Source organism: Pelmatolapia mariae, linkage group LG10_11 (genome assembly GCF_036321145.2).
Source record: "Pelmatolapia mariae isolate MD_Pm_ZW linkage group LG10_11, Pm_UMD_F_2, whole genome shotgun sequence".
NCBI classification, from domain to species: Eukaryota; Metazoa; Chordata; class Actinopteri; order Cichliformes; family Cichlidae; genus Pelmatolapia; species Pelmatolapia mariae.
In genome coordinates, this window is record NC_086236.1 from 27,691,569 (window position 1) to 27,718,010 (window position 26,442).

General features: G+C 43.0%; 1 pseudogene; it reads right to left on the reverse strand.

The window, feature by feature from the left end:
* Positions 1 to 292: 292 nt before the first annotated feature.
* Positions 293 to 26,442, reverse strand: part of LOC134636432 (peripheral-type benzodiazepine receptor-associated protein 1-like) — a 127,144-nt pseudogene continuing 100,994 nt past the window's right edge.

Consider the following 26,442-nt stretch of genomic DNA (forward strand, 5'->3'; position numbering starts at 1 on the left):
TTCAGGGAGAGCAGAGGCCCGACATGGCGCCCCGCGCAGGAAGTTGCAAAAGAGGAAGCTGCTTTGTCTCGCACGGCCACGCTCTGCCCAGAGTGTTGCAGCAGTTTGTTCACATGGGCAGCGTGCGGCGCAGAGCAAAGCTTGCAACTCTTTTTCCGCTTTAGATCTCATCTGTTTCACCTACCACATGTGCAATGTATGATCTGCTGATATGAAATAAAGATAAACATTCAAAAATTGGGACCTTGTGTTTCAGCTTCTTTTTCAAATTACCACACATGACACACACAGGTGTTTTCTGTGAAAATATACATAATTTATTGCTGTAAAAAGATCCATATTGAAAGAAACCGTCACAATTTTAATCCTTTTAGTTCTAACATCTTCATACACCGTTCCTCCATCAACACTGCCTGGGCATGCATAAGAAAAAAAAAATCTGAAAAACAATATTAACAAAAAATATTTACACACGAGCTTCCAAAAATGGGTAATAAAAACATTTATATATATATTTATATATAATATAAAAAGGTCAATCTTACACTGGTTTCAAACAAATAAATGAATGAATGAATGAATGCAGCTCAGGAAAGATTAAAAAAAAATCTGCACTGTATGAAAATAGTCCCAACACTGTTGAGTATAAACAGACAGCTCCTACGGCTCCATCTCCCGCTGCATCCACCATCTACAATTCACGAGGGAGCCCGCGAAGACGGAGAATGTGACAGCAACATAAATAAGGCCAAACATGGGTGTAACATTAGCATGCATGCAGTCAATAAACATCCTGTAAACAACAGATTAAGACTAAACAAGGTCTTCGTGTAAGGCTAAATATGATCAGCTGAGCTAAAATACTGCCTACAGGGGTCCTACAACATATGGAGGGGGTGGGGGATGCCTATGTTACTACACAGCAGGTAGAGAAATAATTGTGCATTAAAGGCCGTCAAATCCAACACGAGTACAAATGGTTGCTGTACATTTCGGCAACTGTTAAGCATCCGCCCTTGTTTTGATTCTTAAAAAAAAAAGAAAAACATGAAGAAATCAGACAGTACAGCCTCGCTCTTGCCTCTGTCCCGGCTGCTTCACATCTAAAGTGTCAATCCAGCCCCTGTCTTTTTCTTTTTTTTAATTCTTGGCATCATCATGCTCCCTTTATTTTAACACTGACAAAATTCAAACATTCATCACATTAAAGAAAAGAAAAAGAAAATAAATAACGTGCCTCCAGCTTGAGCCTTCACTCCACCTGCCACACGGCCTTTCAAGCCAGTGCTAGTAAACCAGGGAAAGCACCGAACATTTTGGCATCTCCTGTTGCTTTTTCAACAACCACACGCTCAGCATGGAAAAGGAAAGGTGCGAAAACCTGAGAAGTTACCTAACAGCCCTGTGTCTCTCTCTCTCTCTCTCTCTCTCTCTCTCACACACACTTACACACACACACACACACACACGATCTAACAAGACAGAGTAAATGAATTACTGCATGTGCGTTAAATGACTAACAGACTGAACATTGAAGCTCTGCTCCACAAGTTTGCATCAAAATGAGCCGAGTGAAGCTCACAGACAGGCGCAGCACGGCTCTGTGTTTGTTCTCCTGCAGTCAAACGCAAGAGCCGCCATTGCTCAAGCTCTACTTTTTGAAGAAACTTTGACAGTATTGTGATGCAAATGTGCGAACAGAAAAACGCCGTGTGGGCTGAAGAGGGATCACGTAACACCATTCAAATTGACTACAGTTATGTGACTGCATTTACACGAGGAGGCAAAACTAAACACACATCAACAACTTATTGCAGAGTCTATCACAGTACAGTAGTGCCGCTAACCACCACAGCAATGACTGAAAACTGCTCATTTTAAACGCTGTTCTAAGAAAGTGCTGCTCTGTGTGCCACATTCAAACACCACCACACCCCCCACAGGCTAACACTGCTCAGTATCTATGACCAGCTACAATATTTTCACAGTTTTCATTTGGGACTACAGATTAAGCAGAGCTGCAACAGTAAAGCAATTGTTGATTAATCATGACGTTTTCACACTGAGAGATGTTTAAGCTGTTTGTGTCAAAACCCAGTTGAGCCACCACGCATGGCGTGATGGCTCAACCCCCAAATACAGGGAAATAAAGTTCAAAATCTAATTATTCTTCAAGCACCTGCCTCCTCATATACAGGTTAGTCCCGCAGACACAGAGCAGGAAGTGGGCTGAAAGGGGTCACACATGAGTTTATTCTAGTTTAGCTTCTCAAACATAATCACTGACTCTTCTTCTCTTCTTTTGGAGTCGCACTGAGCTGCAGGGATCTAATGGGCATCCCCCCGGTTTTAAACTAAATGACTGACCGATTAATCAACAAATACTTAATTGAGTTGCAGCTCTGTTGGCTACTCACACTCACACACAGACGGCAAACAAGTAACAGTTAGGTCAGTTATGTTGACACAGCCATCAAGAGTTCCTGTATTAATGTCTGAGAAAGGCAACTGTTTTCAGTCTCACCAGCGATTGTGTGGCTTCATCTACACACACACACACACATACACACACACACACACACACACACACACACACACACACACACACACACACACACACGTGCCAAAGAAGGAGAACCCTTCACATTCTTTACATTGAACGCCAACAAACAGTCAGGACTGTTAACCACAAACGCCACGATGTCTTAGCTCTAAACTACACATACCAAAGTGGATCCTTGCTGTCTCCGACAGCTCTAAACCTCTAATTTTACGGCCCGATGCCACTTCATGCGGTGTGACCACTGTTAGGGCAGGAGTCCGATACAAATAAATATCACGTTCTGTACAAAGTAATGTATAAATACTCTTAAAGACAAGAAACACCGAGAGAAGCATCCATTCAGGATAGATAGTGCATTCTTAATAATGACACAGAGGAAGAGACGGCGTGCTGCCTCTGTCTGTTTGTTTCAAATAATAAATAAAGTGGCACCAGTACATGAGCATTAAAGCTAACACTTCATTAGCTGTCTCTGAGTTGGGATGACGTCTTCTCTGTTCCGTATTGACTGTTCTAAATAAAGTCAGTCCTAAAGGAGATTCAAACTGCTTTAAAGCCTCCAATGAGTTGAAATTTTGCAAATGCTCAGATTATTAGGAAGTACTTGCTCACTTCAACATGCATCTATACATGCTCTTGTGATGCCGTTGGGTGTTTTAGGGTATTCTATATTTAACAGCTGGTCTAGCAGTGCTCTAAGGCAAATGTAGAACTACTGACAGTTAAAGCATCAATTATTAGATCTGATAGCTGCTAACCGCACCAACTACCAACTGAGAATTACAGTTACAGAAAAAGTGCTTTTAATGTGACACAAGTGTTGTGTGTCAGATGTCCAAAGTTTGTCATTCTTTCTTGCTGGATCCCAGCTTTTTGAACAGCTTCTTGCCTTTGGAGAAAAAACCTTTTTTCTTCTTTCCTTGCACAGAAGATTCGGCCTGTGCAGGGCTGTCCACAGGACGGGAGTCTGAGGCCTTCACTACAGCCGGGCCAAGAGCAGGGTCCAGGTCTGACGTGGGGCTTGCAGTGGGTGCCAATTGGGGTTGTAGATTTGTGTGCTCTGTCATGGCGGGGCAAGCAGGTTCAGTTTGAGGGGGCAAAGATTCTTCTAGTGTTGATGGCCCAGATTCCTGTGGCTCTGTGGAAGACGTCCAAGCATCCTAGGAAAAAAGGAAATCAAGAGTTTAAAAAGCAGCAAAGCAAAACACTGTTGAAGTTCATTTATACAACATGGGCTCATCATTTCTTCTATTAGAATTAATATTTGATAAAGGAAACAGTAACAGGGAGACACAGAGGAAGAAAGATTTCAACTCATCCTGTGGTTCACATTTAGGGGCAGGATCACAGAAGCAGTGTACAGCTACGGGTTGAGAAGGTTTTAAGGAGGAAGTAAACAGACAGCGAGAGCGTTGATCGCCTAGAAACACTTACGATCAAGTCTCAAAGTGTACAGAACGTTTTTGCTTCTGGAAAAGGCCATGCAGGAAACAGTGAGATGAAAGAAATGTGACAGAGCAGAATTAATGAAACAAAACAGGTTTAAAGAAACAACAAACTCAGCAACCAGAAATTAGACATACTTGTGAGTGATGACAAAAAGAAACACAGAAATTTGGGATGTCAGTGACTTGTAACCATGTTGGTCAGGCCATTGCCCACAGTTTCAAAGCTACCTGTGACTCTTTCCTGGGTTCAGGTGCAGGCTGCACAGGAGCATCATCTGGGAAGGCCTGCAGGAAGTTGGAGGGGACGAGGCCTCTGTGGCCATTTAAGTCACCCTGAAAGAGAAGGTGGTAATTTGATGAAATGCGCTCTCTACTACAAAGGTATTTTGTGGTACAGCTACAGCCAGTAAAATTAAGTTTTAAGCAAAGTAAAGTTAAACGTTTTAAGAGCCACATAATATTGCAGTCATGTCGGATCTCCTAGTCATTTTCAGACTTACGTAGAAGAAGCCATCTTCGTCCATGTCACCAAACACATGTATGATATCTCCAGCACTGAAGGTCAGCTCAGCCTGAACAGGGGCGTAACAAACAGAGCAGGTAATCAGCAAACAGTTCAGCCCCATAAAGCAAAAAGAAAGCATCTGCAGTCCTAACCTCTATGTCTGTGTTGGGGGAGCTCTCTCGTGGGTCATAATCAAAGATGGCGACCATCCTTCGGGCTCCTGGGGCTGGCTTTCCCACAGCTGCAGTGGCTGAGGGATCCACCTGGCTGGGATCTGTCAGCCAATGAGAAAGGGGGGTGGGTGGACAAACACTTTTTTTAGTCCAGAGTCCTGAAAATGGGCATTTCCAATAAACTGATCGTGTACGTACATTCGACTCGCTCAGCATCAAGCTCAGCTGAGGGAAAGTCACATCAGAACAACAAGAACAGAAGATTAGCAGAGAGAGTTAGCATTTGTAATTCATGAAAAAGGTGATGGCAGCCTGAACTGTGCTGCCCCATTAAACATAAGTCGGAGCAAATATTTATCCTGAGGCGGGGAGAGTAAATTACTCTGCAACACTGTTAGCAAAAATGGAGACAAATGGATGTTATTAGATGACTTAATGATGCCACTGTAATGAAGCTGTGAAATGAAAAGAAGGGACAGAAGGGACTGTTTGACCTTTATAACTAAGGGTTAATGATAACCCGTTAAAGAGTAACTATTATGTGATATTTAATCTTTGTATGACCCACAATTGCTCTCACACTGGGAATCAGTGGAGCCTCTCAGTTCAACCATTGGCTGAAACAAGCTGCTTTTAACTCCTTTCACCCTCCCCCTTCTGATTGGCTGCCCCTTGCAAACAGATGATTTCCCCTGCATTTGATGCATTTTCAACTCAAAGAAGATGAATTTATTGTTAGTGTTCCTTACTTTTAATGGTTTCAAAGGCCAAGAGTCAAACATACTCTAAAAAGGATGAATGAAGGCGACATTATCAGCAACTCTGAATACAGTTCTCATGTTTACAACCATTAAAAAAACAAAACAAAAAGAAAATAGAAAATAACAGAAAATAACTCCAGCTGCAGCAGCAGCAGGTAAATGCATGCTGTCCTCCAGGGCACACTGAAACAGTCACCTGATCATGCAGGTGCAAACGGAGGCGGGCAGAGCTACAAACCTTGACTGGAGGAGTTTACACTCTCCTCGCAGATGTCTGCAGACTTGACTGGGAGAGACGGGGTGAGGGGAAAAGAGTACAGGAAGAGTCACAGAATGACACAAGGCACTGTCTGAAAATAATCCTGCAGGTCATCACACAGGCAGCACGCAAAGTCACAGGTGGAGCGAAGAGGGGAATGGATGTTTCAACAAAGTGATCTGTAGGTGACCATGTAATTCAACTGTGACAAAGGAGCAGGAGACAAAAACCTTCTTTGAGGTTCTTAATGAATTTGCAACACATGGCAACATCCTGCTGCTATATCCGTGTATTACATGCATAGCCAATGACAGGACTCATGTATGTGTCTTTGAACTTTTGAGAAGCTGTTGCACACTCAACCTGTGGAGAGATGGTAGCATAAACAGCCTTTAAATACTTGGCTTTAATTATAAAGTACGAAACTACTCGACAGATACTCCATTCATAATGGAAGTATTTGCCCACAATTCTGGGAAGCTGTCTGAATTAATTACTTCAGTAGCTGGTTTAAAAATGGCATAATGGCAGGCAGCAAACTGAAAGAGCAAAATGTAAAGTGAAAAAGACAGAAAAAGAAGCAAACCAGAAGGGAGTTAGGAGAGAGGCGGGAGGCCGCAATCTGCAGCAAGACACACCTTTCTTGGATCGTCTCGGTTTCGGCGGTGGAACGGGGCGACGTGGAAGCTGTGCGTGTGTGCGAGTGCCTTAATGGAGTTTTAGAAAGGAAAACCAAATAATAATAATAATGATAAAAAAAAAAAGAAACACAGATGTAATTTTTGAGAGCAGCAGACCACATAAAGTAGACAATGAAAAGCCAGCGGAGAGCTATTTAACACATGAGAGCCAGTGAGCAGCTGACACAGCAGTGACAACAAGTGGAAGTGAAAAGGTTAAACCATCTGCAACAGCACAGCTCTGGGTACAAAGCAGGAAACAGAAGCAAAGTGTTAGTTTGATTCTGTTCGGTGGCTTGCCACAGAGACTTTGCCTCCCATTTCATTTTTAGACTCCTGCGATGGTTACTATTACCTTATTAGCAGAAAGAACATAAGAACATATTCAATATTTTGGGCCAATTTTAAATCAACTTAAAACCAACTGTCAGATTTTCTCCAAAAAATGAAGACATCAACAGAAGGATTGAAAATGAAGGATATTTTAAAGTCACTTTTCAAAACATTGAGGTTCTTCAACAATTGTGCTGCCATTTTCACTTCCCACTCAAACATGAACAGGGATGATATAATGAGTAAAATATTAGCATTTACATCATCAGTAACAGACAACCAAATCACCTTTAAATGGCAAAACAACACAACTAATACTGCTGTGTTGGGGGAAAATGTTTGACTAACACAGTCACATACCTATCTTCTCTATGGAAGCTGCTGTGGATAAGAAGCCCTGCTGCAGCAGCTGCTGCCGGGTCTCCTCATCCTCCACTTGGATCTCAGACACCATGTTACATGGCACATAGCCCAGACAACCGCCTGACTCTCCTTGATAGAACCCATCTGCATCTTTATCTCCATAAACCTGAAGGAGGAAATGTATCAACTAAAATGATTTGTTTTAACTGATGGCATATAGATTTTATACAGGTCAGCATTACATTAATACTCCAGAATGAATTATAAAGAGACTCCTGCGTGCATTAAATGTCCCTCTAATGTGCAAGCTGCATTATCCTCTGAGCTACAATTTGCACAACCAAAATCAAAATCAGCCCTTTTAAAAGACATTTTTAAATCTTTGCAAATAAAGATAAAAACCAAACAATGTCAAAAGGATGAATTACATTCAGGCCTCATTAAAGCCATAATCACTTCTTTGTTATGAAACATTCAGCAGCATGATAATTACTTTAATCTGTGGTTTTCACTATTTCAGTATGCAGATTTCTGTCACTCTGTTGCAAGACAAGCAGGCCAGCAGTTTTTTGGTTAATGCTCCCTAGCGTGTTAGCTCATGTAACCATAACCTAAACTAATGGGGATGATAACAAAGAAGGCTTTAAGGCTTGTGAATAACCCACAGCAACCCTGGCAACTGTACAAACATGCAGATTGAGCTGCATGTCTAAAACAGGAATGCTGTGAAATCAGAACATGCTGAGCCATCAGGGCCTGAGCAGTGTGTGGACATACTTTGATGATTTGTCCTTCACTGAAGGGAAGCTCCTCCTCAGCAGCGTCAGGATTGGGTGACATACTGGCAGGGTCATATGAAAAGAGGGCCACAAAGATGCGTATGTCACTGTCTCCTTTCGTCTTTGGTGATTCCACACCACCTGCACACACACACACACACACACACACACACACACACACACACACACACACACACACACACACACACACACACACACACACACACACACACAAACACATGCAGACAAACACACATCAGAATTTCAGAATTCAGATCAGAATTTGCAACAAGCATTTCACACAGGACTGATATCAGAATCAGAAAACTTTATTAATCCATAAGGAAATTATGTGGTTACAGTTGCTCCAAGACAATAACAACAGTAACAGACTGAACTAAATAAAATAATACAATGTATTACATAGTTAGAAATATAAAAAATAGCTATAATATATACAAATAGTTATAAATATCCAGAATATTACAGATTAAATATATTCTGTAAAACTTTGTTATTTTACTGTAGAGTATGTGCAAAGGGTGTAACTATTGCATTGTGTAGTGTACATTAGATGGAGGAGTTGTACAGGGAGATATGCATAGGCACGAACAATTTCCTGTGTTGTTCAGTGTTGTATTTGGGTAATCTCAGTCTCTCACTGAACGTGCTCCTATGACTGGCCAGCACCTTCTGGAGTGGTTGAGAGGTCTTGCCCAGTATTGTCCTTATCTTGGACAACATCCGCCTATCCGACACCTTAAGGGAGTCCAGCTCCATCCCCACAACATTATGGCCAATCAGTCTGTTGGCATCTGCGATCCTCAACCTGCTCCCCCGACATGCTAAAGCTCTCTAGATGGCACTGGCCACAACAGACTCATAAAAACAGATCTTGAAAGACTTCAGCCGGCTCAGAAAATAGAGATGACTCTGGATCTTCCTGTAGAGTGCAGTGGTGCTTTTAACCCAGTCCAGTTTATTATCTATGTGTACTACGAGGCATTTATAATCCTCCACAATGTCCACATCGACCCCCTGGATTGAAACGGGGTCACAGGTTTCCTGGTCTTTCTAAAGTCCACGATCAATTCTTTGGTCTTTGTCACGTTGAGCTGCAGATAATTCAGCTCGCTCCACGGGACAAGGGAATCAACCGCACACTTGTATCATTAAATGATACCAACAGTGTACATAACTCTCATTCTGAATGAGTTACTTTGTGGAAGTATTTCCCTTTAATTTCATGCAATTTATTTTATAGGTATTAAGATGAAATTCTCTCTTATTATTATATTATAATATTGGCTATTTCAACACAACAGAGTTTGCAGAGCAGCCGTGCTTAGCTTGCAGTGAATTCTGCAAATAGAACTGCAAGCTTGCACCTCCCCCACTGCCCACCAACTGCGTTGCCATGAGCAGCGTTCGCCTAGCACTGGCATGTCCTTAAAAGAGGTAATCAAGCTAAACCACTGATCCTAAGCTGTGTGAGCCATTTGACAAACGTGCACACGCTCACAAACTCCAACTGTGGAATAAGGTGTCTGACCCACTCTCCAGTTTAACTTTCAACACCTTTACTCGCAGACCAAACCTAACATGCAAAAAACAGTCCTAGTATAATTTTAGAGGTGCTTTTAATACAGTGCATGACGCAAACTACGCAAAACAGGTAACAGATACGCACTATTGCACAACAGATTCCAGCAGTGTGATTAAAAGCACTGCCACTGAAGCCTATGTGACAGCAAGAGACAAATTTGAAGAGCTGTAGTGAGGCTTTAAGCTGCACTCAAGAGATGCGTTCTCTATCTCATTAGAGAGAATCAGCCCATCTGTGGCAAGAGTCACGGGCAGACGACTCGCACACTTTCACATCCTCACTGATTTTCTAGTAGATAGAACAGAACTTCTCCCTAAGCCCTTCCTCTTATCTGTGCACGTGTACACTTGCGCATATATGTGTGCAGTCAACTGTGTATTTATCAGAACAGCCAGGTTTGCTAACTCAAAGGGCAACTTGTTGAATCAACAATGGGAAGCAAGTGAGACGAGATCTGGAGGAAGGAAGAGAAAAGCAGAGGGGTGTGTACGTCCAAACTGCGAGCTTTTTCTCTGCTGGCTAATCGAGGTTACTATTTTAATGTCTGTCACTTCCTCCTGTCATGACAAGCCACTTTAGGTTAAGCCGGTTCTCAGCTTAGCGGCCTCTCTCTCTCTCTCACTTCACTCCACTGCAGCTACAGCACCTCCTTCTCCCTAAACCCCCACCCCACCCCCCCTCCTTCCTACACAAGGTGCTAATCTGACTACCTCCATGTGAGAGAGGGGGAGGTTTGCCAACAGAAACCACAGGTGTGTCAGCACCGTCTCACACCCACTGTTTTCGGTTAAGAAAAGAGAAAGCAATGAGAAAGAGGGGAAGCACAAACACGAAAGGGGAAAAGGCCTCTGACCTTTGAGATTCCTAGCCTGCAAGCATGCGGGTTTACAGGAAAGCTCTGCTTGGCCTCTCCATGATGGACGTGCTTCAGCTGGAGGGATCTGGCTGACCTCCTGCTCAAGAATCAAAAAAAGAGAAAAGAAATATATATATATATATCCCACTACATGGGAGGAGAGGAAAAATTATTAAACTGTTTCTTATTGGGGTAGAGATCAGAGTCACATCTAATATATAACGCACTCCAGGGTATTCTACATGCACGCAACATAAGCATATTATTTTCTTGCACTGCAGCAGTATTAGCAGACGCACACCCACGCACCAAAACACACTGACTGTAAACTAATGCAGGACAAGGCAGTCTGGACTAGTTTAAAACACAGAGAAGGGGTTTCAATGTGCAGGAGAATAGGAAAGCAGCAGGAATGAATGCAGTCACGTAGAGGGGGAACATTAGCTGAATCGACTCGGTAGCAATGTATTGTGTGTAGCCATGTATTGGCAAAGTCTATTGAGTGGGAGGGTTATGTGTTTTCCTCTAAAGAGCTCAAGGGTTGATTAGCACAACTACAGAGGAGAGGATGGGTCTGGGACGGCACACCAGCGGACCAACATTTACCAGCGGATCAGCCTTCAGCCCTCGGCGCTGAGGAGGTTTGCTGTGCTCCATTTGGGCCCCCTCTACCCACCATTCAGAGCTCATCTGCTGCACCACCACCTCCCCAGGAGTATATTCCACAGGCTCCTCATTGTCATCTGTACCGTACTCAACATCAATCTCCACCCCAGGACTAATGGGTGACCTCATAGTTCGTACTGTTTTGCTGACTGGGTAGGGTCTTGGTGGGGTAGGGCCATCACCGGGGTTGGCCGCAGCGGCAACGGCCATCTGACTCCTGAGCATGGCCTCCCTCCTAAGGCGGTCCCCTAGCCCTCGAAGCAGTGTTTTGTCTTTGCTATTGTGGGTTGGCCGGGGAGGACAGCGGGCAGAGACCCGTCTGTTGGCAGGACCCTCATATAAACTTGTGTCTTCTGCTTCCAGATAACTGACGGTGTCCACCGTTTCTGCATAGTGTACTCTGTGCTGTGTCTTAGGCTTGACCTGCAAGGCCCCGTGTTTGGGTAAAGGCTCTTTAATTAGGGATCTGGGTTCCTGGTTGAGATGGTGATGGTGAGGGGGATTTGTGGGTGTGGGTTAGGGTGATGTGGAGGGGCAGGATGGAGGTGTTCTGGGTTTCTGGAGTGAAGGTGGGTGGGCTGTGGCTGATGCTGGCTGCGGCGACTTAAATGCTCTTCTTGACTGCTGTCCTCCTCCTCTGTCATCTCGGGGATGCTGAACAGCTGCTTGTTGGGGCAGACATAAGGAGGCAACTTAAGGATCTTTTCAAGAACTTCCTCATCACTGTCTGGAGCCTCCAACTTACACAACTGCAAGGGCCACAGTTTTATTCATACAAGATTGGTTTGGTGAAGGTGGGATGGAACATTATAATGTTCAGTGAAAATAAAGCAAGTGCAGACAAAACGGATGAGAACGCCAACATGAAGAAGGAAGAGAAATGAAAGAGGAAGGAAAAAACCAAGAATCACAATCAGACACAATCATGGGTCCAACAGAAGAAACAAGGCCTCAAAATGAGAACTAAACTCTGGAAGAAAAATTAAAAGAAGCATGTTTTATTTAAAAAGCAGAACTTGGAAAGTATCTCTGCAAATAAGCATGTGTATAGCTGCGGTCATAGTACGAAATAATTTTTTACCCTGTTAGCTCCAATTGTGCATCCCCTTGGCTGTACTTCACCGAGGTGGTCAGAGTAAAGGTCCTCTTCCTCTTCCTCCAGGATGTCTGACAGATCTGAGCGGCTGTTGTCTGCATGGTAGTCACTGGGAGGTTCAACAATCCCTCTGACATAACTCTGAGGAAACATTACATCATGCACAGAATGAAATAATAATATCTATGCATCACAGCTTGAAACGGCGCAAATGATTGCATATACAAGACTAGAGCATGGAAGGTATTTATATGGCCTTGGCTCCATGCATCAACGCATCAATCAATATGTTCAATATGGTCTTAAATTTGCAGCCAATTTATTAACTTTTAATTATTTAGGGCTTCTTAATAAGTGCGTAAAACAAAAAACTTGACATGTTGAGAGTTGATGTTGTTCTTCTACTTTCTGCAACTCCCTTTAGGGCTCACCACAACAGATCACCTGCCTCCATCTCACCCTACACCTACTATCCTCTTCTGTCACACCAGCCACCCTCTTCGTGTCCTCTTTAGCCACATCCATGAACATCATCTTGGTCTTCCTCATTTCCTCCTACCTGGCAGCTCCATCTTTAGCATCTTTTGTTTAATATGTCCACTATCCCTCCTCTGCACATGTCCAAACTACCTCAGCCTTGTCTCCACAACAATCCCACCTCCCACTGATAGACTTATATCCAATCTTGTATATTCTGGTCACTCACAAAAAAATCTTAGCACCTTTAACTCCGTCACATCAGGTACACGTCCTGTTTATTTTAAAGTCTGCATATATGAAACACTTTCTATTGGTTGGTTATGAAAACTACAAGTTGTGAGTCTTGATGCATGCTCAATCATCCAGATCAGGAAATCTCAAAAAGTTGATTCTGTTCATTTGCACAAAGCGTTTTCAATGGAAGAAACGTTTCGCCACTCATCCAAGTGACTTCTTCAGTCTCCACAAGTTTGGAGTATAAAAAATATCTGTAGCCTACGACTTATATCTCCTTAAGGCTAAAGGCTCAATCCTAGATTGTAACTTCTTGAGTAATACAACAGAATCTCAGGCCAAGATGTTGACTGTTGAGTGTCTTTGTGGGTAATGTAGGGTTGCAATGGCAGAGCAATATCCTTTAAATGCCTTCTTCCTTCAAATCTGATTTCACCAAGTATGACATATAATCTACACTGAAGTTAGGTGCACCTCTGAATACCTAAACTATAATCAGATTTAATAAACAGACACTTAGAGTACATGTTACATTTAGTTTTGTAGTAAACAGTAATAACCCAGTTAAATCAAGACTGACCTGTTGCCTCCTGCAGTACACTGGGTCTTGGTCCTGTGTCAGGAACTCCTCGATGGACACCAAGCGGGTATTTTCATGCTCCTCCTCTACCTCTGACTCCAGAGGAGAAGTGCTGGGGGGACGGATGAGGTTAGTGTCCTGAGGGTTAAGGAGATCTGTAATCGGGGCTTTGGGTGGGGTAGGGATACGCTCAGGGGTCCCAAGCTTGGCACTGGGGTCCTCGATGAACTCTGTGATAGATGGGAATGGACGTATAGTTCCAGGGCTGTCGGTGTCTCTGTGCTGCTCCAACACTGGTGCTGCTGCTGCCACTGATGGAGCCTGAGCAGGTGTCGGTGACGCTACTGGAGATGGCTGAGGTGCTGAGTTGGCCGGGGAGGTCACATTAACCTGGAAATGGAAAAAAATAGTCAGACAAAGGTGTTTATTATTCTGTCTGTCAAAAAGCACAGGCCGCCTCAATCTAGCGTATTATTTACACTTTGGCAAACTGCAACCATTAACAATATGCTGGATTATCTAGTCAAGTCAAGTAAGCCTTTATTTGTCACATGCAAGTTGCCCTGCAGCGAAATGGGTCCCCTCCCCCCCGACCTTACATACACAACACAGACATCACATGGGGAGACAGGTCGGAGACCGGTAGTATTATGGAAAAACACTGAAATGTACAATACAATGGACAAGATGAGGAGGGGAAAAAAAGAGACCTCTACTCATGCTGGGCTCCTATGGGGGGACAGCATGAGAACAGAAAACAAAAAAACTCCTCTGCACAAAGAGCACATAAATGTCCACATCACAACATCATGAAGCACGTGACAAGCAAGAGGGGTGGGTAAGGGGTGAGAAGTAAGCCGATCCAGACACAGCCATCCTGCCCTGCAGCTATTCATCCAGTGCCGGGCCCAGACCTGCCGTCCGACTCGGCCTTGGAGATAAGCGTACGAGGGCGTTTGGAACGAAGAGTCTAAACACAGTTTGTTATCAGGGGAGAAATTGTTTGTTATGTTCAGCTCCAGCCTTGAGACCGCAGCTGGTGCCAATATGGTAGCCGCATGAAATAATGGTGGTGTTCTTGCTTTAGTGCGAACCACTGCATGTCAATTTTACAGTCGATCTAATGTCCATCACTGGTTCCTCACCATTCCCGTTGGAGAGCCATGAGCCTCTCCACGATGTTATCCAGCTACACCGAGATGTTATCCAGTTTGCTCATAGAGCATGAGTGTTCACGACAGCTGTGAGCCTCTCCAAGATGTTGTCAGATGTTGTCAGAGTCTCAGCACTCACAGCAGCCGCAAGCTTCTCCAAGATGTCATCCGTGCTGCGTCTAATGAGCCCATTCTGAGAAGTCACGGCTCGCTCCATCGTTCCAATCAACATAGCGGGCAGCCTTGTGGGGATTTGAACAGCTGTTTTTCGCTTTCTTTATTCTTCGATAAGCCAGGGCCAAGCCAGGGCCAAGCCAGCGCCGATCAGCAAGAACCCTGTTATCATGGTTCCAAAAAGACAGATGTCTTCAATGGGCTCTCCCGAACCCAGGCTTCTCGTCGAGAAGAGTGTGTCAATTGCATTCAGGGACCAGTTGATCAAATCCATAATTCCTTTTTTAGGTTTTAGAGAACAGACTGTGAGACTCTTCCAGGGTAGAGGGAGAGAAGCAGACAAGACTAGACAGAGACATGAGAAAGCCAAGCAGGAACGATAAGGGAAGGGAGAGGGAGAAAGTGTGACCGCCTTCGTCAAGAGCCAGAGATATCTATTAGTGGTTACAGACAAATTGTGAACTCATGTAGTGAAGGTAAAGTGCTACAGTTCCCTTCAGGCACCTGTTGTGCTTTTCCTTATTTTGTATGATATAAACACTACTGCAATGGTTGATGCTCACATGGCTTCAGTTGAATTAATGATGCATGTAATTCATTTTTAGTCTTTATTTTGGCTCCATATAAAAGTGGGGAAATTCATGTGTTCCAGCAGCACAGTCCAGAGGCAGATGGAGCATGAGGATTCACACAAAAGTTAAAATAAAAAACAAGAAATGTGCAGAGTGTGAAGGGCAAATTTAGAAGATAAGAAAAAAAGAATACTGTACAGTTATATATATATATATAGTATAGTTAAAAATAGCATACTCAGATTCAAAGAAATGCACAGCTAAGTAGGATAATTTTTTAAAAAGATGTACAAAAAGTGCTGTGAAAAATCTGCTTAACCTCCTAGGACCTGTCCATGTGGACATCACATTTTGGGTTGTCTAGACCAAAATACAAAATTTTGCTCTATGAGGGCCTGATATCGAGGACATTATACTGCCACTGTTCTATCAAAAATTAAAGCAAATGTCCTCATATGTGGATCTCATTTTTCTCAGAAACAAAAATCTGATTTAAAAAAATTCACGTAATTCTTTGTTTTTACATTCATCAGGTCCCAATCAGGCCAAATAGCAAAGGGAAATTAAAAATGCATGCCATGAAAGAGTTTGGGTCTTAGGAGGTTAAAACAACAATGACAGACTGTTTACAGGAAATTGAAAAACTGCGTATCTATTACTATCACCTTCAAGGGGCTCTCATATATAGGAGGGTGGAAGAGTATGGCTCACCACTGGGGTAATGGTGGAGGCTACAGATAATGTGACCTCGCCAACAGCCAAGACAGCAGCAGATGAAGGGTTGGCCCAGGCCTTCACGTATGAGGAAGACGAATGTTGTTCTGAACGGAGGGCAGAAGGCGAGTTGGCAGCAGCCTGCACTGTGAGGCCAGTGATATGTATCTCTGATGGCAAAGAACTGGGCAGCGTGGACACTTTGGCAGCAGAGTTTCCATAGGATGGTGAAGGGGGCAGGTTACTGGGACCTACTGGAGTACAGGGCAGAGGTGGCACAACTGGGGCAGTGACAGCCGGGCCTGCCATGATGGCAGCCAGCTTTGAGGGCACATTAACCGGCAGAGAGTCACAGGACTCCCCATGGGCGGATGTGGTGCGGACAGTGAGCTCCTGAGCTGCCAGCAGGGAGTGGATCTGAGAGGGACCCAGGAGGGCACTACCAGCTGTTGGGGAAGACACCTCAAGCACCTTGGATAGAAGAACGATAATCAGACTTTGGTTAAATATCTGAATACTGGCTTAAAATCAAGATTACAATTTTAAGTTTAAAACAGACATGAAGTTCTTGCCTTCTTTGCGTCAGCATATATAGTGTATCCGGTTACACGGACTCCGTTGGAGGTCCCTGCAGCATCTATAGTGACTGGTAGCCAGCTGATGAGAGCAATTCCAGGAGATGGACCATGCTCCAGCTGAACATCCAGAGGAGCATCGGGGGGGCCTGCAGAGATTTAAAACATCACAGCAAAATAAAGAGAAGCATGTCAAAAACTGAACATAGGACTGAGTAAATGACTCATACTGAAAATACAAAGCTTTGGAGGAGAAATAATGTTTACTATGGGGACATGTTTCTACCAAGAAAGTTGCCATCTATTACTCTAATGGCCACTAGAAAACCATATACCTGAAATCCCAGACTGAGGGCATGGAACTTAAGCAAATTTGAAGGATCATTTGGAGAGATGCAACTCAAATATATATCACACTGATGATTATACATTATATAGCGTAGTTCATTTCTGAAATCTTAAATACTATTGCCTGGCAAAACGGTACCAACTTCATATGAGTCCATAATTAAAAACACAAAGCATGAACAGTGACTATATTAACATACTACTGTAAGCTTACTTATTTACAAGAGTAAATAAATCCACAGGATCTTTGAAACCTCTCTTCCCTTCACTGTTTACATAATGTAGAAATCAGCAGAAATACTGATATAAAAATGATGCATTGCTTCACGCTGCATTTTCACACTGTCTTTATTTAAGTTCAGATTAAATAATCATCTAACTGGATATATGCGATGATTTGCCTGAGTTTATAGAGGTATAGAATTAATCTGCAAAAACCCCCATCTTTGAGTCTGAACGAACCTTACATGTGTTGCATTTACACACGTCCAGCTTAAATGCTTTTACCACGTGTGATACCGGAAATCGTGACAAGCCGTCAGAAAGATAAAAGAGTAAGTCCTGACCTGCCATCAGTGTGGTGAAGGTGATCGTTGCGCTTCTGTGTTCACGTCGCTCCACGGGTAACTCCCATGGCGTGCGGTGCGGCCGTGCCTCCACTTTGACAGTGTACTGCAGGCTGGGCAATAGGTTATTGAGGCACAGCGAGTAGCAGCCAGCCTTCACCAGCTCACACTCCTCGTCATTCAAGGACACAATGTGCACATAGTTACTGTTGCTGGGCAGCCAGGTCAGGTTGGCATTGGTAGCGGTGATCCTCTCCACGCGCAGTTGCGTGGGCGCCACGGAAACGTCCCGACCGACCAGCATGCTGCAGCGGAGCTGGTCCGAGAGACCCTTCTCTGTCAGGCTTTGCACCGACACACGATAGGCCTTGAGGTTTATGTCTAGCCGCTCCAGCACCGCTTTGGTCTGGGCACCGAAGGGCACATTGAGCCGCAGCTCCTGGTCCACATACACATTATAGCTCCACACATTGCCCCACCCAGCCGGCACCAACGGAGGGTCCCAGCCGATGATGATACTCTTGGCAAGCTGCTTGATGAGGGTGAGCTTACGTGGGTAAGGCACAATGTCCACTCCCACCTCTTCCAAGTCCAAGTCTAGGCCGTTGGTGAGGGGGGCTGGGACAGCCAAGGCTGATGCTGAATCTGAGGGGGCTGAGGCAGGGCCAGAGGCAGCAGAGGCCTCTGTCCTCTCTGAGGTGCTGACACCCACGTGGAGACGATGCTGGTGGCTGGCACTGTGCAGGCTGCTGTCTATCAGCGAGTTATGGGACATGTCCACCATCTCTGGGTGATGAGTGCTCATGACATCGTCGTCTGAAACACGTTCCACAAAGTTAGAGGGGACCAGCCCTCTCCGTCCGTCCATCAGTTCGCCTGAAAGGAGCCACCATAAAACACTGTCCTACAGACCGGAAAGTAAAGATTTCTAGATTTACAAAAAAATGACATGATCCCATACCTTCATAGAAGCCATCATCATCCATGTCTCCATATACATAGATGTATTCTCCAGCAGTGAGTGGTAGCTCCACCTCAGGATTGTCATTGGGACCATCATAAGGATTATAGCTGGTGGAGATAAAAATTTCCATGAAATCGTTTCCATCACATACTTTCATGTTCACCAGAACAACCCCTGTGTTAGTTAATTACTTACCTGTATCTTGCAATAAACACCTGAAGCTTTGCTGCTCCTCTGCTGGCTGGGTAAGGTGCTGGGGCTATGTCAATGTCCAACTCCTCTACTTCACTGGCTGTGTCCACCTGACAACAGCATGAACAGAGAGACAGTCACCTGACATATCTAAAAAGAACAGGCTAAAAGTAAAGTAAGAGCAAAGTTAAATGGTTTTTAGTCTTTAGTAATAAAGTAAATCTATAGGACTGCAGTTGCAATAAAAGTGAGGTAACTAGGATGAACAAGCACTGTGCTGTAAGTGCCACAATTTGCTACATACACAAATCAAAATCTTCTGCAAGCTAACACAATGGTCCTGGAACAAGTCTTTCCCTATAGGTCAGATATCTTTCAAAGTTTATTACAGAGAGGTGTTTTAGAAGCTGTTTCTACTGCTTAATTTACTCCATTTATTGTTGCGGCTGACCTAAACAAGTGAATTTCTTTAGTGGAAATTCTTAACCTATTTTAGCCAGCATGAACTCTTTATTCTGTATCAAGATGTCCTTTATTTTCTTGCCAAAAGGAGAGCACATTTCACGAGTATGATATGCTTTACACATATTATCTTAAAAGGCCACGAGATAAAGCCATGCCTGTTTGGAAATGACTGCAAAGAAAATCACTTTGTTTGCGAGTGACTTTTTGCCCTTTTTATTGAATACAAACAGGAACAGAACTACTACAGAGCTAGTTAATACCTGGTATAAATGGCTACCTGCATGAAATAACAGCACTTTTTAAGGATAATCACAAACAACTACTACTACTGTATACCCTTTATAATCCACAGAGCTGAGTAGATTATCTCACTAAATATGAGTTCTATTGATTGTATGCAGTCGAGTGATTGGATAAAAAGACCACCAAGCTGCATGCCATGCAGGACCACAAACCGGCAGGACAAACATGCTAAATTTTTTGGAGCAAAACCAAAATACTTTTTCCACTGTTTTTTCAGCAGAAGAAGCTCTGGACTCTTCTGTTACAAGTCAAGTAAAATCCATGCAAACAGTGTGGTAATCTTGATCTGCTTTCATGTGTGTCAAAACAAAGAAGGAGAATATCAGGATGAAGAGATGAAGTGCTTCAAACTAACCTATCAACCGTTAGCCTAACTCACTAGATACAGATGGTGGTTTTCAAATGTAGCAGCCACATTAGCTAATGGTGTCAGCTTTAAAACAACTTTACTGCATAACTATAAATTATATTTCATGTAAGACTGTGTTGAAATTTCACATATTTATATCATATTACCATTAATATATGGACCATGTATAAAATAAACAAAAAACCACAAAACGCATGAAAGCATTTTTTCTGATTTGAGAAAAAAGTGATGTACTACACATCGTCTTCACTGCTGGTACCTCGTGAGTTGGGCTTGATTTGTGCGGACTGAGATGGGTGTCAGACTTGGGCGTGAGGTGTGTGGTCTCTGACTTGCTAGAGGAAGAGCCTGACTTGCTGACGCTGATGGTGGGCAGCTCTCGATGCTTGGTGACAGGCGATCGCTCCACCCTGGATAGCCCTGCAGCATGAGGGGTAGCCCCCATGCGTAGTGCAGTGGCCACATCTAGCAAGAGAGAGAGAGGCAGAGGATAATCCACCATGTAGTGGACATAATCAGCCCTCTCACTGCATAACCTGCTTGAATCCATGAGCAGCTAGGCGTGTGAAGTCACTGGTTGACATGCAGGGGGCTCAAGGGCTGAACATGGCTGATTAAAAAGAGGAAGGAAAAAAAGTACTATCTCCATCTGTCAGTGGTCACACTATAAAGGCAACATGTTTCACACGAGGACTGTTAAGAGACTTAACTGGCTCCATGCTCCACAAACTGACTGTCTCATGCAATGGTGAGAGTAACAGATCAGCTCTGTTACGGTGCTGGACTGATAACGGTGAACGTGCAGGTAAGATGACAGGTCAACGCATGTGGTGCTTTTGTAACACTGTCCAACACATATTATGAGTAACAGAGACGGCGGGCATACCAAGTGGGTCATTGCCCTCGGGGCAGGAGACAGTGTCACCTCCCTCGAGACTCCAAAAGGCTATTTCACCTAGAGTCACCATATCCCATGAGCCACCAGTGCAGTCTAAAACACATGAACATTGTAAGAGAAAAGGGTTGGATATACACAGTAGGAAAGAGTTGGTCTAGATTTGCACTATATATGTATTTGTTGCTGCTGGGATTGAGGTTACATTATAACACACAAAGGTGGAAAAAGAGAGAACGTCACATTAAGAAGAAGGACTGGGTATCGTGTATTGTGTCCTTATTGTTCAGAAGTCAATGATAAAATATCTCGAAATTAAAATCTGGAAGGATGCATTCCTGATCATTATATATATGGATAATTTTAAAGAACTCTTTTCTATAAGTGGCTCAGTGCTCTCTACCAAGCCATCATCTGTGTCAACTACACCAACTACGATTCCATAACATGAAAGCAAAATTATTGTTAAACAATGATTTGGCAAATTATCTTGAAACAAGACATAGTAAGTCAGATTGTTTGATTTTCCTTTTGGTCATTAAGCAAGTGAAGTGAAGCAACCACTTACCTCGCTCTGTAGTCAGGCCCACCCCATTGGTCAGAACCGACAGGGTGGGGTTGTTGAGGAGGCTAGAGCTGGCCAGGTCCACCTTTGAGGCCTGCATTCGAAACTTCTCCAACTCTTGGGACAGCAGGCCAAACTGTTCGCTCTGGCTTCGACATTTCTCCTCCAGCTCTCGTACCTTCGACTACACAGAAGGCAGAACCAACATAATGCACACAAACAGTGCCACTGTGACTTGTGTGTGAGAAAATCCACCTTTCAACACTATTAGATGTGATGTCCTCAATTTGTTAATCAGATCATTTCAGGTGGAACTGTGTGATGTGTTACCATACTTTAGGTTTCTTCTGGACACACTTTAACCTGATGTCTACGAGTGAATGAGCTTTCCCTAAGTTAGCAATACAGTGTGTGAACATAGGGATGTGAGCGGTAAGGTGGATTTCTCCTTTTAATCAGCAATCTATCACCGTCAGTGTCCTGCAGAAACCTTCAATACCATTAAATCAATTTCCTTAGAAACTATGGAAAAGCTTTTTATGATTAGGGCCACTTTTGATACATCTGATTTCTTATGTTTATGACTGTTTTGGAAGATGGACAAATAGGACAACAAAATGTGGCAAACACAAATGAATGCATGAAATAATGTAATGCACAACGCAAATATGGGTTTCTGCAAGACAGACAATGTTACGAGTCCCTACATCATTTGTTAGAATCTTAGAATGACAAAGACTGGCTGGGTAAATGGAAAGGAAAAAGGGGGAGGGGGTAGTTTTCTGGGAAACTGGAGTAAAGTATTTATGAGGTGTTACATGTTGCTTCTATTTAACACTCGGCTTGCAATCACTTTTATGACAGCGGGGTAATTTGGCAGAACACTACTTGTCTCTGTCTTACTGGGTTTCTAAATGTAGCTGATTTCACTTCCGGTTGCGGTGGGAGTTTCCTGGCAGGCTGATCTGACAAAAGCCTTCACACGAAAGTGTCTGAACAACATTTCCTGTTAGTGCTCACCTACACAAAGCCTGTAGTCAATTCTTATCTAGCTGCACTGAGCTGGGGGGGGGGGGTAATGAGTATTAAAACACTGACGCAAATCATTTGTAAAACCTCAGATGAATACTATCAGAAATTTACCGAATTTCCCGGAGGAACCCACCCGAGGGATTAATAAAGTTTTATCTAATCTAATCTAAATGGCAATGAGACTATTTGCGTACATGGAATAAGATTAAACAACCTGATAATTGTAGTAAGTGCTGTCAGTGCAGCTGGGAGTGATAAATGTGTTATACACATACACTCTTATCTAGCCCCATATGAATGACCTGATTTAAATGCAAATCTGTAACCATAAAAAAATAAATAAATAAAAGAGAAAGGCAACAGCCTCAGATGAGCAACTGTTCACAAGTGAAGCATTTCTGAGGGGCTGTTTTACACTAATTAATGTTGAATAGAGTTCCATCAATTTCAAGGAACTAAATAAAAACAACTGGGGTTTTGGCGGTTCTAAGGACCAGGGCTGGGTGGAGGTTCTGTTGAGGAGAAGATAAAAAGCTCTTGAACAGGAGGTTCAAGAAATACCTGCATGCAGTCCAGTGTACTCTGCTTAGCAAAAAAGGCACAAAGCACAAAGAAAAGATGCAAATGCATGTGTGTGAAGCACTGAAACTGGAAAAGACTTAATTAAATATTAATAGAGTAGAAACACAGCAGTCAGAGTCCAGGTCAGCAAGGAAATCCGCTCACAAGCCAGAATCACTAGAATGTCTCTCAGCCCTTAGCAGCCCACACCTGACACACACACACACACACACACACACACACACACACACACACACACACACACACACACACACACACACACACACACACAGTCCTCATAATCTAGCAAAAACTGTTTTTTAACAGAGTGAGTAAGGCTGGGTGTTTTGTTGGCAAGTAAAACGTGGGCTTTTGGGAGGGAAAGAGACTTTCTCCTGTGATGCTTTGGTTTAAATACAGACAGAAAGTGAGAGAAACACAGCCAAGAGGAAGGAAACGAGGCATTTTGAAAACAGGAGCAACTATACTCTACCAGCTCCCTCCGCAACACGAGCTGAGTCAACTCCTAAAATAAAATACACACTGCTTTAAGTAACAAACTCTCGCAGCAAAACGAACCGTGAGAAATAAGGAACACAGACAACAGGAATGTAAAGTCATCAACTGTGGATGATGACATTTTTGATTTTTTTTCCCTCCTTTTTTAGTTTCTTTTTTTTAATGTTCAGCATCAGCAGCCAATCGGAGGCAGGGGGATTTCAACTGTCATCTGCTATCTGGATTCATTTTGAATTCTTACACTGACACAGAGAGCAAGCACAAACGTCACAAAGCAGCAGAAGAGCCATCTGTTCAAACGGTTTTCAGGCCTACTAGAGCTGCAAAAATATAAGTACTTTCTGCCACAGCTTCTCAGCCAGGTGTTTAGATAAGAATAAAGATCCCAGTAAATTATAATTCCAGGCTTCTTTAGAAGAATGAATCGTCTTTTGACCTACTAAAAAAAGAATGAAATGTCTTTAAACCTACTAAAAACCTGGTGAGAATTTTGCTCTGTTTTAAAAGACAGAAACACTTTATTTAGTGAATTTAAGCTGAAAGGAATACATTAGTGTATGTCACATAGAGACATTTTTTCTTGTTACTCTTTAACGCTTCACTCTTTTGTGGGACACTGCCAGCTTTGGATTTGATCCTAAGTCCTCCTAAATGCTTGAAAGCACCTCAGGGCTACGCAGTCTGGCAGTACAAAAGCGTGGTCTGGCACAGAGTTGTTTTACTTGCTTTTGTGCTTCCCCGTGCAGACATAATAGTGTCACATACACTCACCTCCAGCATCTGAACCACTCCTTCATGCTCCCTCTTGGCGAATAACTGAGCCTGATGATTAAAAAAACATTCAATTCATGGTAAACTTTCATCATAAAATTCACTTTCACAGCATAGCAAACAGCACTGACAAAATCCTTTATTGGTGCCCAAAGGTTGCCTCCTGCTGGACAAAGTGCCCCATTTTTCTTAACTACACTCAAAGTAACCCACAGGCTATGAGAGCATGACTTTAGCAAGATCGAAACCAAAAAATCCCCCAAAACTCAAGGCTGTATTTCTTACCCGCTGTAACCTTTTGATTTCATCCTGTTTGAACTTAAGGATAGCCAGTGCTTGCTCATGTTCCAATTCCAGCTGCTGCCTTCGCTCGGCGACCTCTCGCATATGCTGTTCAGAAGGAAAAGAGTTTATCAGCAGGGACACTAAGGAGCAAAACTGACAATAGCGCACCGAGCATCTGACTCAGATAGTACCTTTAGGACCTGCTCTAGGTTCTCCAGTTTGGCACGGAGTCTCTGGTTCTCCTCGAAAACTGAATTGCGTTGAGCGGTCACTTCAGAGAGATCTTCCCTCAGCTCCTCATTCTCAGCCCGAGTCTGGGAAATAGCAGCAGGTTATCCCATCATAGCATTAAGATTGGCTATCATAACTGTCAGTGACGATGACCAAAAACATGATTTTTATACACAAAATAAAACCTATATATCTTGAGCAGCATCACCGACCTGGTCGAGCAGCTGTGCCTTCCTCCTGAGGAGATCTGCCTCCTCCTTTAGTTGCTCATTTTTGCCTTGCTCATCCTCAAGCTGGCTCTCCTGTTCCAGAAAAACACAAAACCACACTCATACAAACATGCGGAAATCCACGTCTACCCCTCTGCTGTCATTATGTCCATCGCAGCTGTGCTTTAAAGAGAGTATGACAGAAGGAAACAATGGAGCACAAGGTTCACTTACCAAATCCAGACATCTCTTCTGTCGCTTCTTTACTTCATGCTCAAGATTTTCACATTCTTTTCTTTTCTTGCTCAGTTCACTTTCCTGAAACAAGAGAAAAAACAAGAATAGTTACACTTAATCTTTAATTTGGAAACTCAGGTCAGGCTTTAAACTAAAGCTCTCAAAATGCACATAACATATCATACAAAAACAAAACAATAAATACAAATCATTTGAATCATGTACATTTTGCAAAATGGGATACAATCCTCGCAGTTTCCATAGTGACCTCTGACAGGACAGCAATGAGGCATTACAAAGCTTAGCATCCTTTAATTATTCTAAATGCAGCTTACATGCAGGAGCAGCATAGGAGAAATCAGCTTATTTCACTGTGGCTCCAGGACCTCAATCAAGCATTACCCCTGTGATTGTGATGTGGGAGCTACAGGACAGAGGCTAATTGCAGACCACCAGCAGCTGACTGGAAGAGACACTGTACTCTCACCAGGGATGACACAGCAAGACAATAAAGATAATTAAACTGCAACCTGTGCTCTGATTTGCTTGATTGTGTTTGAGTTGCGTTTTTTTGAAGGCCTGACTAACAGTCACATTACAGCTGGGAAGCTAAACTACCACATCTGATTGTACTGTGTGGAATTCAAATACAACATGGTCACATTACAAAAACATTTCTCACTGAGCTGATCATTCATTGTCACACTAAATGTCTTGTCTCCATGGTGAAGACTACCGCAGGTATCCTTTGATTCAGACTTGCAATTAGTTTTGTTCCTTTGTAACTTCCATTAGAAAATTTAGAACAGCTATGCCACACATTATAAATATGAAGAAAACAAGACTTTTATTTTGAAAAACAGATGCAACAATGTGACAAGGAGGGGAATTTATTCTTCAGCACGGGGTCCTTTTTCACTCTAAAAATAACGATATTAGCAAGATTATCCTTTCAGAGAATGTTACCTGATCAAGACAGATTAAGTTGCCTGTGTCATTCTGTTAAACTAGAAAGATCACAAAACTTCTTTTCTTTGCAGAGGTCACTTCATCTAAAGTTCAAGCATCAATTTGACAATAAGGGGGAAGAAATAAAGTTTTGTAAAACATGGACCCAACATCTATCTTATTTCACTGTTAATTCTGTTATTAGGATAACACGACTCATAACATAATATGATACTTAGTGCTTTCTTCGTACAGTCCCAATCAAAAGTTTAAGACCAGTTGAAAAATGGCAAAAAAAATCATATTTTGCATGGTTGCATCTTAACAATGTTCCAAGTAGGGCTTCAACATGCAACAAGAAGAAATGGGAGTGAGAGAAAACATTTTTTGAGCATGCAATTTATTGAAAG